Raw genomic sequence first — 11,645 nt, 5'->3', positions numbered from 1 at the left:
TTAATAAAATAATCACGTATTAAATACCTTGGGTAATAACCAGGATCCGGTTATTACAATAAAATTCTTTAAATTTAGAGAAGAGTAAGTAGATTACATATTTGCACCTTGTTGTTTTAAGTTTGTTTCGGATTTGGTTCTTAAAGTTTTTTAATTTCAAAATAGCCTCTAGAGTCTATGTTTTATAACATTTTTTATTGTTACTATTAGTAGCTGTTAACTCCCATTTGTGAGGGGAGTGGCATTTTGATTCTTTATCAATTTTTTGTTCTTTTCTCATTTAAATTCATGTTGTATAATTTTATTATCATACTACATATACATACATATGAATATAGGCCTATATCGGTTGACCACTTCATGTTCCCCTTCAGGGACCTCATCAGCAACGACCTTAACCATCCTCCTTCCCCTTTCATTACACTCCGACCAGGATTACATCTTCTCCCTCCCTAATTGCACCACTACTCCCAAGACCTCACCTAACTTTCAACTTCTCCCTAACCTACTACTTTTCCAACTTTAAACTCACCTTCAGTGACCCAACACCTACAACGATCCAAGCCCTCACCTCACCTTAAGCATCCCTTGACCAACTACTTTGTTAGCCCCCTCAGTTCACACTTCATCCAATGAATCAAAAAAACCTCGATTTTGATTATGAATAACTGATCAAACGACACTTCATGACTCACAATATCCAGCTTTATTTCCAATCGTCCTAGTGGAATAACCCAATTTTGATAGGTTTAGGCTTTTAACGTTGTGTTTTGAGGACTAGAGATTGAGGCTAAGCCGAAGATAGAGGCCATTGAATCAGTGGTGGCGATTGGATTTAGGTCAGCTGGATTTTGGTGACAACGAGGTGCAAGTGAGGAGGAAATGAAGGTGAAAGTGAAGGGAGGAACCTATGTGCCACAGTCGAGGAAGAAGGGGAGGAGAAAGATGAACTGAAACGGAAAGGGGTGGGTGATCATCGGAGATACGTTTGCTGCTGGAGATAGAGTGATCGTTAGAAATGAGGGTGAGCGCAAGAGAAAGGAATGATAAGTGTGTGTATGTGGGGAGGGAATTGTTTAATGCTCAAAGAACAAAAAAGGAAACAGTAAAATGAAAAAGACAAAAAGATTAAAAAGAGGAAAATCTCTCACCTAGCATATTAGAGTTAATAGCCGATAGTTGCAAGGACCAAAAAGTTACAAAAACTCAAACTCTAGGGGGTAATTTGAAAAAAAAACAATAGATATCAAATACAAGACCAACTTAAACCCACTAGAACCAAACCAATAAAATATTATGTATCTAAAATTTTGAGGTAAGGAGAGATAAATTATTATTATTTTATATGATTTTTTAAAAGTGTATTTAGATGATATATTCTAATAATATAATTAGTGTTGAAAATTTTAAAATAAGGAATTTGTTGAAGTTGAATGTTATTTTTTTTTTTAAAATTTTAAATTTTGGATTTATATTTTAGAGATATTACAAAGAATTTCTTGAAAATGCTCTTAATATGATTCCTCATAAAAAATTCCATAATTTATGGAGTACTCTTCCGTATTTGTAGATTGAACATTTGTCATGTATTTATCAGATGATTTGTGAAGTTTAAGGCTGTTTGTTTACCTCTCAATAGCTCTATTAAAGCAAACTTCTAAATCGGTCTGAGGCAAGTGTTGTTTGGCAATAGAGCCTCTGCATTCTTCATCCTTTTAAGCCTTGCCTTATCATTCAAAGACAACATCTTCCACTATCACCCTCCTCATATGCTCTGCATTTACAAAACTCCAGACCCATGACATACATATAAATTAGACCAAGATGATAAAGGTACAGAAACACAAGCCAAACTTGTCTTAATTTAATATTGAGTATGATAATCGGGTATTCGGATATAAAAGTTCGGGGTGATCTTTGAAAGGTGATGGTAAGTGGAGGAGTTTAAATTGATTTATGTGCTTAAATGTTTAAAATAATCCCCAATGCCTAAATGTTATTATATATAAGATATTTGCTTTATCTCATGCGAGAGTGTGATTAATTATTTAAAAAACCTCCACCGCCTCTTATGGTTTAAAGTAAAGTATTGGATAAGATAATTATCTTATCTCGTTGATTTTGGTGGAGAAAAAAGAAAAGAAAAGGCTTCTGTGTATTCTTGAGTTCGAGAGAAAAACAGAACCAAAAAGGAGGGAGAAGTAGAAGCTGATTTTTGTGATTTCTTCTTGAATCCTTGTTGTTGTTATCTGCTTCTTTGTGAATCAAGGTGAGTTTAAATTTATCAACTTTCCTAATTTGGTATTTGAAATTTGAACCGTATGGTTTTTATATAGGGATGACGATAAAATTGTTTCTGGATGCTATTTGAGCATGATGGTGAGACTGGGAATAGATTCGTATGACTCTTTATATGAGAATCTGTTATGAAACTGTTTTGATGTCATTATTGGCAAAAATGGTGGGGTTTTGATATGATTATATCCTGTGTGGAAATAAGAGTGACATATCAAGGAGATATATATATATATATATATATATATATATATATATATATATATATTGGGATAAGGGTGACATATCAAGGAGAGGTGTATATACATTTGGATAAGGGTGACATATTAAGGAGAGGTGTATACCAAGATAAGAGTGGCATAATCATGAATTGTGAAATCTAGGTTTTGATCATATGTTTTTGTTATCGTATCCTTGTGATGCGATGACCTTGAGTTATCGCATCCGTGTGATACAACGACTTGGGTTGTCGCATCCAATTGTTGCGATAAGATGTTATTATGACGAAGTGGAAAATGTTTTATAACTAGAGGGGCTCTGGTTCGCCTGACCTCTGGATGACTTTACTTCTGGTTGTTTATTTGAACCTTGAAAAAAATATTTAAATCCATGATAGAGGAACCAGAGGGGCTCTGGTTGATCTTCTTGTTTAACCAGAGGGACTTTGGTTGTATTTGGAACCCAGAGACTTTATATAGACGAACTAGAGGCTCTAGTTGACTAGAAGAGCTTTGGTTGGCCCTTGCTTCTACTTAGCCTTGTTTTTTTGTTGGTCTTGCTCTATATGATGTAAGTTTTACCCATAAAGTATGACTCTGAAGAATGACTCTTCAGATTTATAACTCTGAAGTATAATTCTGAAGAATGACTCTTCAGACTTATAACTCTGAAGAATGACTCTTCAGACTTGTAATTCCGAAGTATTTTTCATCCGAACTCTGAAGTCTTCTTTTTCAGACTTAGCTCAATCGAACTCTGAAATCTTCTTTTTCAGACTTAGCTCATCAGAACTCTGAAATCTTCTTTTTCAGATCTTTGAAGTTAAATCTGTAGACTTCCATACTTGGTCCAAATTGCTTTAATAAAACTTTTATGATATTTAGGACAATTTTGGTCCTAACAGTTAGTACTATAAATATGGATTTATAAACTTGATTTGGTGATTTTCACCCTGTAATTGCATAAAGGGGATTTCTCACTAAACCTCAAGGTCTAACCCTCATTTTGTGTTTAAAAAATGTGCATTACAGGTCAGGTTCAATCAAAGGATAAGGTAAAAAGAAAATTGTGAGATGTCTTATATGCTTACTTGGGATGTGAAGGACATCATGCTTATTTGTGGTCTTTTTGAAATACTTGTTATGTATACAAGTTTTATATATGAAATTTGTGGAAAAATGTGGTAGCTACTTTTTATAATTAAACTTTTGTATATTTGGGACCGAAAGTGTAAATTTGTATTTCTTGATATATGAAGTACATGATTATATGCAAATGTGGATCTCGGGATGTTACATTGAGGATAACCCATATCTCTTTTGTAAGCTTCAATTGGTGCTTATATATATATATAGACTTGGGATCATGTGAGACCAAAGGTTTTTCGTGAGACCCGTAAGACCAATGCTCAACTCTTGTATTAGATCTACAATCTCAACATTCATGATCACAAAATTGCCATGAGACTTCTCAATAATTACAAAATTGCCACCGTACAACTTTAGACCATTAGATTATTAGCTTATAAAGTTGATCAATGAACATAAATTGGTCTTACGGATCTCACGAAAAACCTTTGATCTCACGTGAACCCAACCATATATATATATATATATATATATATATATATATATATCTGTTTTCATTGAGGATGACCATGAAGTTTTCAAGTCTCAAATACTCGTGGAGTACCTACTTCTGGCCTTTCTACATATATGTTTTTTATGAAGACTTGAAATCTTTAAGCTACAACTCCAAATCTATGGGGCAAAACTCTTAATAACACCTCATTTACTCCCAAAACATACACAAATAAACCCAAGAGAAGAATTTAGGGTTGAGGGTGAAAAGAACCAAACCCTAGATCCTAAAGATGGTAGATTGCAAACTTACCTACAAACTATAGGAACCTTGTTTGGTTCATGTTGGGGAATTAAATTGAGAATGAAAATGAATATGACAGAGAATGAAAATGAGAATGAATTTTCATTCCCCCAATTTAATTTGGAATGAAAATTTGGGCTTATGGGGGGATGAGCGATTATATTATATAATACCAAACAGTTTTTTTTATTTTCATTCTCATTGATTACTGCTTAATACCTCTAACCAAACATCCCCTTAATATTCCTCAATCTCTATTTGAAGAGCTTTGAAAAAAGAAACTATAGCCTCCAAAATCACCCTAATCGGATTAGAAATGAATGAGATAGAGTAAAAATGCAGAAACCATTTGAAAAATCGGGTTTTTGTGGTAGCTCAACATATCTACGCAACCTTGCCTGCAACCTAAGTCGCACGACAAGTCGCCCGAGTTCACCAAACCCCTCACAACAGCAGGCCACACAACTTGCGTCACGACCCAGGGTCATGAGCCAGGTTGCTTGGGCCACTGTTTTTGCGCGATTTCCCATTTTTCTTGCATAATTCGATTTCCAACCGTTCTAATATGATGACCACCTAAAAACCCTTACAATATAACAACTTAAATGGCAATTGGAAAACGAAATGAATCATAATTGGAATCCAAAAATCACGAGTATTACACGGGGAAGAATTCAAACGAGAACAACACCATTTTACGAGAATGTGAAAACATTTAAAAGAGATAACCATCACATGTGATAAACTGGTGATACACATATAATGTAACATACAACTCTGCCACGACCTAGGTCGCCAGTTCAAGTTGTCTGCATACATTTTCGTCCTCATATAATATCACATGTAAATGATTGTTCATTTCAAAAATTCTTACGTCAGGTTTTCGTAAAATGATACCACTCTCGTTTTAACCTCCACTTATATTTACACACACAATTCAATATGTTTGTAGGTCATTCATTTATATAATAAATGACCACATTTTATGTGGACTTTTTTTTGTACATAATAGCTATTTTAATCTGCTTATAAAAAAGTATATTTATTACATATATACATATATTTATTCAATCTATTCATATTTTTATTTACATGAATTTATTATAATAAAACTATATTCTTTGAATAGTTTATTAGTGTTATCTGGTGCAAATTTCCATGACGTATATTTATTTATATGATACAAAAACTATTGAATGTGCGCCTTAAGTTTCTTTAAAATTGTTTAGGATTTGAGAGGACATATGATTTCAAGAATTATAATAATCTTTGTACACATATGCAAAATTAATATAACATAATTTTAAAAATAAAATACTTACTTACGCTCGTTTTATTTTGTATTTCTCACAACAACCATCAAATAGATCATCAATTCGTTGTTCTTTATGTCAAATGTTTATTTATCGACGATGGCATAACACTAAAAACAAACGGTTTTTAACATGCTTATTATCGATATACATATACGTTTGTGTGTGTGTGTCTATATATATATATATAATATGTATAGGTACATAAACCTTTTTGAATTGAAAAAGGTGGATTTCTTTTTTGATTATTTGATTTCAGTAGAATAACTTTTTGATGCTTTCGGCACCCTTTTCAGTCGTCAAGCAACTAGATTTTATGCAATCTAAAAATTGTGCAAATTTCTATAAATTATTATATATTACATACTTATTTTCATCTTTTATTAATATATTTATCTATCTATCTATCTATCTATCTATCTATCTATCTATCCATCTATATATATATATATATATATATGTGTGTGTGTGTGTGTATATATATATATTGACTTGGGATCATGTGAGACCAAAGGTTTTTCGTAAGACCCGTAAGACAAATTCTCAACCATTGGATTAGATCTAAAATCTGAACATTCATAATCACAAAATTGCCACGAAACTTCTCAATAATCACAACATTGCCACCGTGTAACTTTAAACATTTAGATCATTAGCTTATAAAGTTGATCAATGAACATAAATTGATCTCACGTGAACCCAACCATATATATATATATATATATATATATATATATATATATATTCTATATTCACCTTTTTTTCTCTCTCACACACAAAAATACAATAGTAAAGCCTATAAACAAATTTTAATTACTATAAATTTTGTTTTTGGAGATAAAAGTTCTATAATTTATTTCATCATATAAATTGAATTTTTTTAAAACCCCGTTAATTAAATATAGAATCGGAAAGAGTAATTGATAAAAAACATTATGATCCTCTTTGAAGCTTTATTATTGTGTATGTTTGCATACCAAAATATTTGTCTTTATACACACACACCCCTCCTACAGGGGTGAGTTCATTTGTTTACCCAATATATGATGTTAACTTTGTGAATCAATATTATCCATTGATATTTGAAATTTGTGGCTATATTCATTCATGACATAAAATGTAAATAATTGCACACATAGACAAGGTAACATAAGTGAACAATGTTTAGAAGAGGTATTTTGGGAAAAGATTTTAGTTGTCCATTAATGACGATGAGATGTTTTTTGTAACTGTCCATTAATGATAATGAGATGTTTTGTAACTGATCATTAATAACATTGTAACTATCCAGTGGTTACTTTCATCATCGAATCGAAACCGACATCAAGATCTCCAACATCAGATTCTTCTACAACTCTTTTTGGTTAATGGTTCATGTGTGAACAAGTATTCGATATTTATGAGAATTGTTCATATGTGAACATGGGTGTATATGGAAAAAAGTTGTAAAGATTTTTGTAACATCCATGTTTTATTTTAATAAACACATACAGTATGTAGTTTCGTTCATATATGAAATAGATGTAGAATGATATCTGGTTCACCTATGAACAAACACCAAATTGTGCTTATGAACAATGTTCACGTGTTTACTTCTGAACACTATTCATTTTCTTTAAATAATTGGTAATTTATACATACGTAGTTTTTGTTATGTGTATGTGGTTATCAGGTTCACATACGAACGTAATATTTTTTTTAAATGCTGAAACGAGGTAGTTCACCTATAAACAAATGTTTATTCAGGCATAATTAGGAAATGTAATCGACACTTAATTTATTTGGAATAATTAACAAATGTAACCGAAAATTAATTTGCATGAGATATTTACAATGACAAGACATGAAATAAATAAGAAATGTAACCGAAAATTAATTTGCATTAAAAGAAAGATGAAATAAAAATTACATTTTTACCCTCATTAAATAAATTTATCATGCACACAACCAAAAGTGTATCCTGTTTATTATTGGTTTATTGATGTTTGTAAAGTTAACACATTTTAATTGGTTAACAAAATATCTTACTTCTCTCTCTCTATATATCGCACGCACACACACGCATACATATATAGGAGTAAGTTCTTTTGTTAACCCAATTTATGATTTTAACTTTGTGAACTTACAACTATTCGTTTAGTAAATTAATGGATGACATTTATGATGACAAATTTTGTAATAACTCATAATATAATACGTTACTATCTAAGAGGAACATATATGAACAAATGTATTATTGGAAAAACAAATCATGAAGACATGGATGTTTTGTAACTGCCAATGTGTATGTATGTTTTGTAACTGCCCATGTGTATATATATTTTGTAATCATCCATGTGTATATTAATGTTTTGTAACCGCCCTATGTATATTAATTTTTGTCATTAATAACAAAATCTTCATTATTGTGAACATTAATATACACATGGACATCTCCCCCTCTATATGAACATGAGTTGACTCATGAACAATTATGAACAATATGTTCACTTATGAACAATATGTTTGAATGTTCATATATGTTCACATGTGTTATGTGCATTGTTTGGATATTCACATATGTTTACAAAAGTTCATTTGGTTGTTCTATCTTTTCATATGTTAACAAACAATAAACATTGTACACTTATGGAAAATATGTTCATTTATGTTAGTAGATAATGAACATTGTTCACCTAAAGAAAATATGTTCACTTTACTACCGGGCAGTGGCGGATCCTGAATTTTTATCTAGTGGGGTCACCTTTAAGGTAGATTAAAGGCCTGCAAAACCGTCCGATGTGTTTTTAACCTAATTACAACGTTTCGAGGGATTTTTAAAGTTTTTTAGTTGATTTCGAGAGATTTTTTAGTGTTTTTATCGATTTCGAATACATTTTTTGGTTTTTCTGATTGATTTCAATAGTTTTTTTGTTTGTTAGAATAACGGTTTCAATTGGGTTTGGGGGCCCGTGGAAAAATGTAATGGAGGGAAGTGAAAGGTAAATCATGTAAAACCTAAATTTTAATCTATGAAATTTTTTTGACTTTTTGACCAGGGTCCCTCCCCCCCCCCTTTTGCTATCGTGTCTGTCCCTGCTATCGAGTCTCCTCCACCAATCACAAAATTATAAATATTATAATGAAATTATGTTACTCAATGCTTAACCAAATCATTAAAAATCTGGGAAATTAAGAACAATATTAAAAAGGCAAAAATCATGAGATTTTATGATAATATAACCTTCAATTATTGATATAAGAGTTATATAAAAAATTACACATATACCCTTAACATTAATTTCTTGGATAGAGTTGAAACTCATACTAAAATGGATTATGATTGATCCAAAAATATTCATAAAGTTAATACCTTTTTTTAGGTTAACGAATGAACTAAACTCTCTCTTCTCACTACAACAAAATCGGGTTTATAAGATACTCCCAAGTTCAAAGCATCCTAATAGACCTCTTTATAAGACTTAGTTTATAGGATCAAAAAAATAAAGCGTCCTATCTAAAAGTGTTGTAATAAGTTTATATGACGTTTTTTCATGTCGTAATAAGTTTTTTAGGACACTTTTAATAACAAACGTCCAATTAGCAACTTTATAGGACACTATTTGAAAAACTGTCCTATGAAAACAAATGTCCTATAAAAAATTGAGTTTATAGGACACTTTCTAAAAAATGTCATATAAAGTTGCTAATGCGACACTTTGTATTAAAAATGTCCTAAAAAACTTGTTAAAACGCCCAAAAGCGTCATATAAACTTATTACAACACCTTTTCATATGACGCTTTATATTTTGGTCCTATAAATTAAGTCCTATAAAACGGTCAATTGAGACACTTAGAAATTGGGGATGTCCTATAAACCCAATTTTATTATAGTGTCTATATATATATATATATATGATCTAAGTTGTATTCTATATTTCAATTTACAGTTTTTTCTATACGAGGGAAGAGTTAAGAAATGAGATGACATATGAATACCAACCATATAATCTAAACCATTACAAAGAAACTTGACTTTTAGGACAATTTCATATGTACACTTTTCGATAGGTGTTTTTAGAAAGTCTTATATGATGATTTACATTCAAGTCATATAAATTAATTACAGGTGTTTGATTAGAGATATTAAGTAATAATCAATGAGAATGAAAATAAAAATAAAAAGTGTTTGGTTTTATTATAATATAAAACCCAAATCTTCATCCCAGATTAAACTAAGGGAATGAAAAATCAGTCCCATTTTTATTTCCTATTCATCTCCAGCATGAACCAAACAACTCCCAACTTCACTTTAATAAGTTATTCATCATAAGTATAAAATTAATTAATTCTTACAATTTCGTCTTAATAACTTATTATAACATATTTATATAATAAAGACATACCAATATTAGTTACAAAATTTTAAGAGTTCCATTAAGCCCTTAATAAGGATGTTTTTTTATTAACCTGGATATCCAACCCGCTATGCGAGCCGACTAATCACAGGGAGACCACCTGTTTTACAGGTAGCCCGGAGTCATCGCATTTGAATCTCCATGGCCACAAGGGGATTTTTGTTCCTTATTGGATTTGAATCTAGGACTTCCAGACACTTTTGACATTTGAAGTCAAGCTCAAACCAATCAAACACCACTCTTATGGTTTTAATAAAGATGTTTGTAGTGGTCTAATATCGATTTTGTTGCCATAAACCATCCTATCAACCTTGTACAAAAAGTGTTATAGGTAATTGAAATAAGATAGGTTCTATGAAATAAAGCTCTTTAACTTTCCATAGGATCTTATCATCGATTTGTTTTTGGAAGATTGTCTTTTACTTTTGTAATAAAGTTAGGTCTATTTTTTACTTTCTGTGGTTTATATAACATATAATTATATATATAACTTTAAATATATGAAAACTAATTTAACAATTTGTTAAAGTTATAAGGTCAATTTAGATACGGATAAAAATATACTTTGTGATTATAATGTTGTTGTTGCCAGGATTTGCAACACCCCAAGATCACATTTGCATGTAAACATGTATTTTCATATATCAAGACATAGAACTTGTACACCTGGTTCCAATATTTATAAAAGTTACATTACAAAATAGCAACCAAATTTTTTCACATAGTCTCTGTATAAAACTTGTATATATAACAAGTATTCAAATACAAAAAGTAACATATTATCCCAACATCCCAGACAAGCATTTATAAATTTTCTTCACAATTTTCTCTTCCCCTTATTATCTGGTTGTACCCGACCTGTAATGCACATTCTCAAAACACCAAAATGAGGGTTAGAACTTGAGGTTTGGTGAGAAGTTCTTTTGTTTGCTATTGCAGGGTGAATAATCACTAAAACACTTTTATAAACTCATATTTGTATCAATAACAAATAAACAACATTATAATAAAACAAACCTCTTTTGTCGCATTAAAATGATGAGACATAATCCAATTATCGCATCAAATAGCCCAACAACTCATTTGTCACATTATGATAAAACTCATCGCATCATATAGGTAATAACATTAATTAATTCCTCGCATCACATGGGTGAGACAACCCCATTTTCTCGCAATACACTGGTGCGAGAAACCCGTCTCATCGCATCACACAGGTGCGATAAGTCAACTTGTCGCATCACACATATGCGACAAACACACTTCTCGCATCACAAGGATGCGATAAAACTAGTCACCGCATCAATAGGATGTTATAACCCAAGTTATTTAATCACACAGATGCGACAACTCAAAGTTTTCACATCATAAGGATGCGATACAATGCATCAATCTTGACAAAAACCCAGTTTTTACATTCTGTTGATTATTACCCTTATCTTGGTATACACCTTTCCTTGATATGTCACCTTTATAACCAAAATACACCTCTCCTTAATATGTCACCCTTATAACCAAAATACACTTCTGCGGATT

Source organism: Cynara cardunculus (genome assembly GCF_001531365.2).
Source record: "Cynara cardunculus var. scolymus isolate 2C chromosome LG 10, CcrdV1, whole genome shotgun sequence".
In the NCBI taxonomy this organism is placed as follows: domain Eukaryota; kingdom Viridiplantae; phylum Streptophyta; class Magnoliopsida; order Asterales; family Asteraceae; genus Cynara; species Cynara cardunculus.
The sequence above is the reverse complement of the archived record's forward strand: the minus strand, read 5'-3'. Positions refer to the sequence as shown.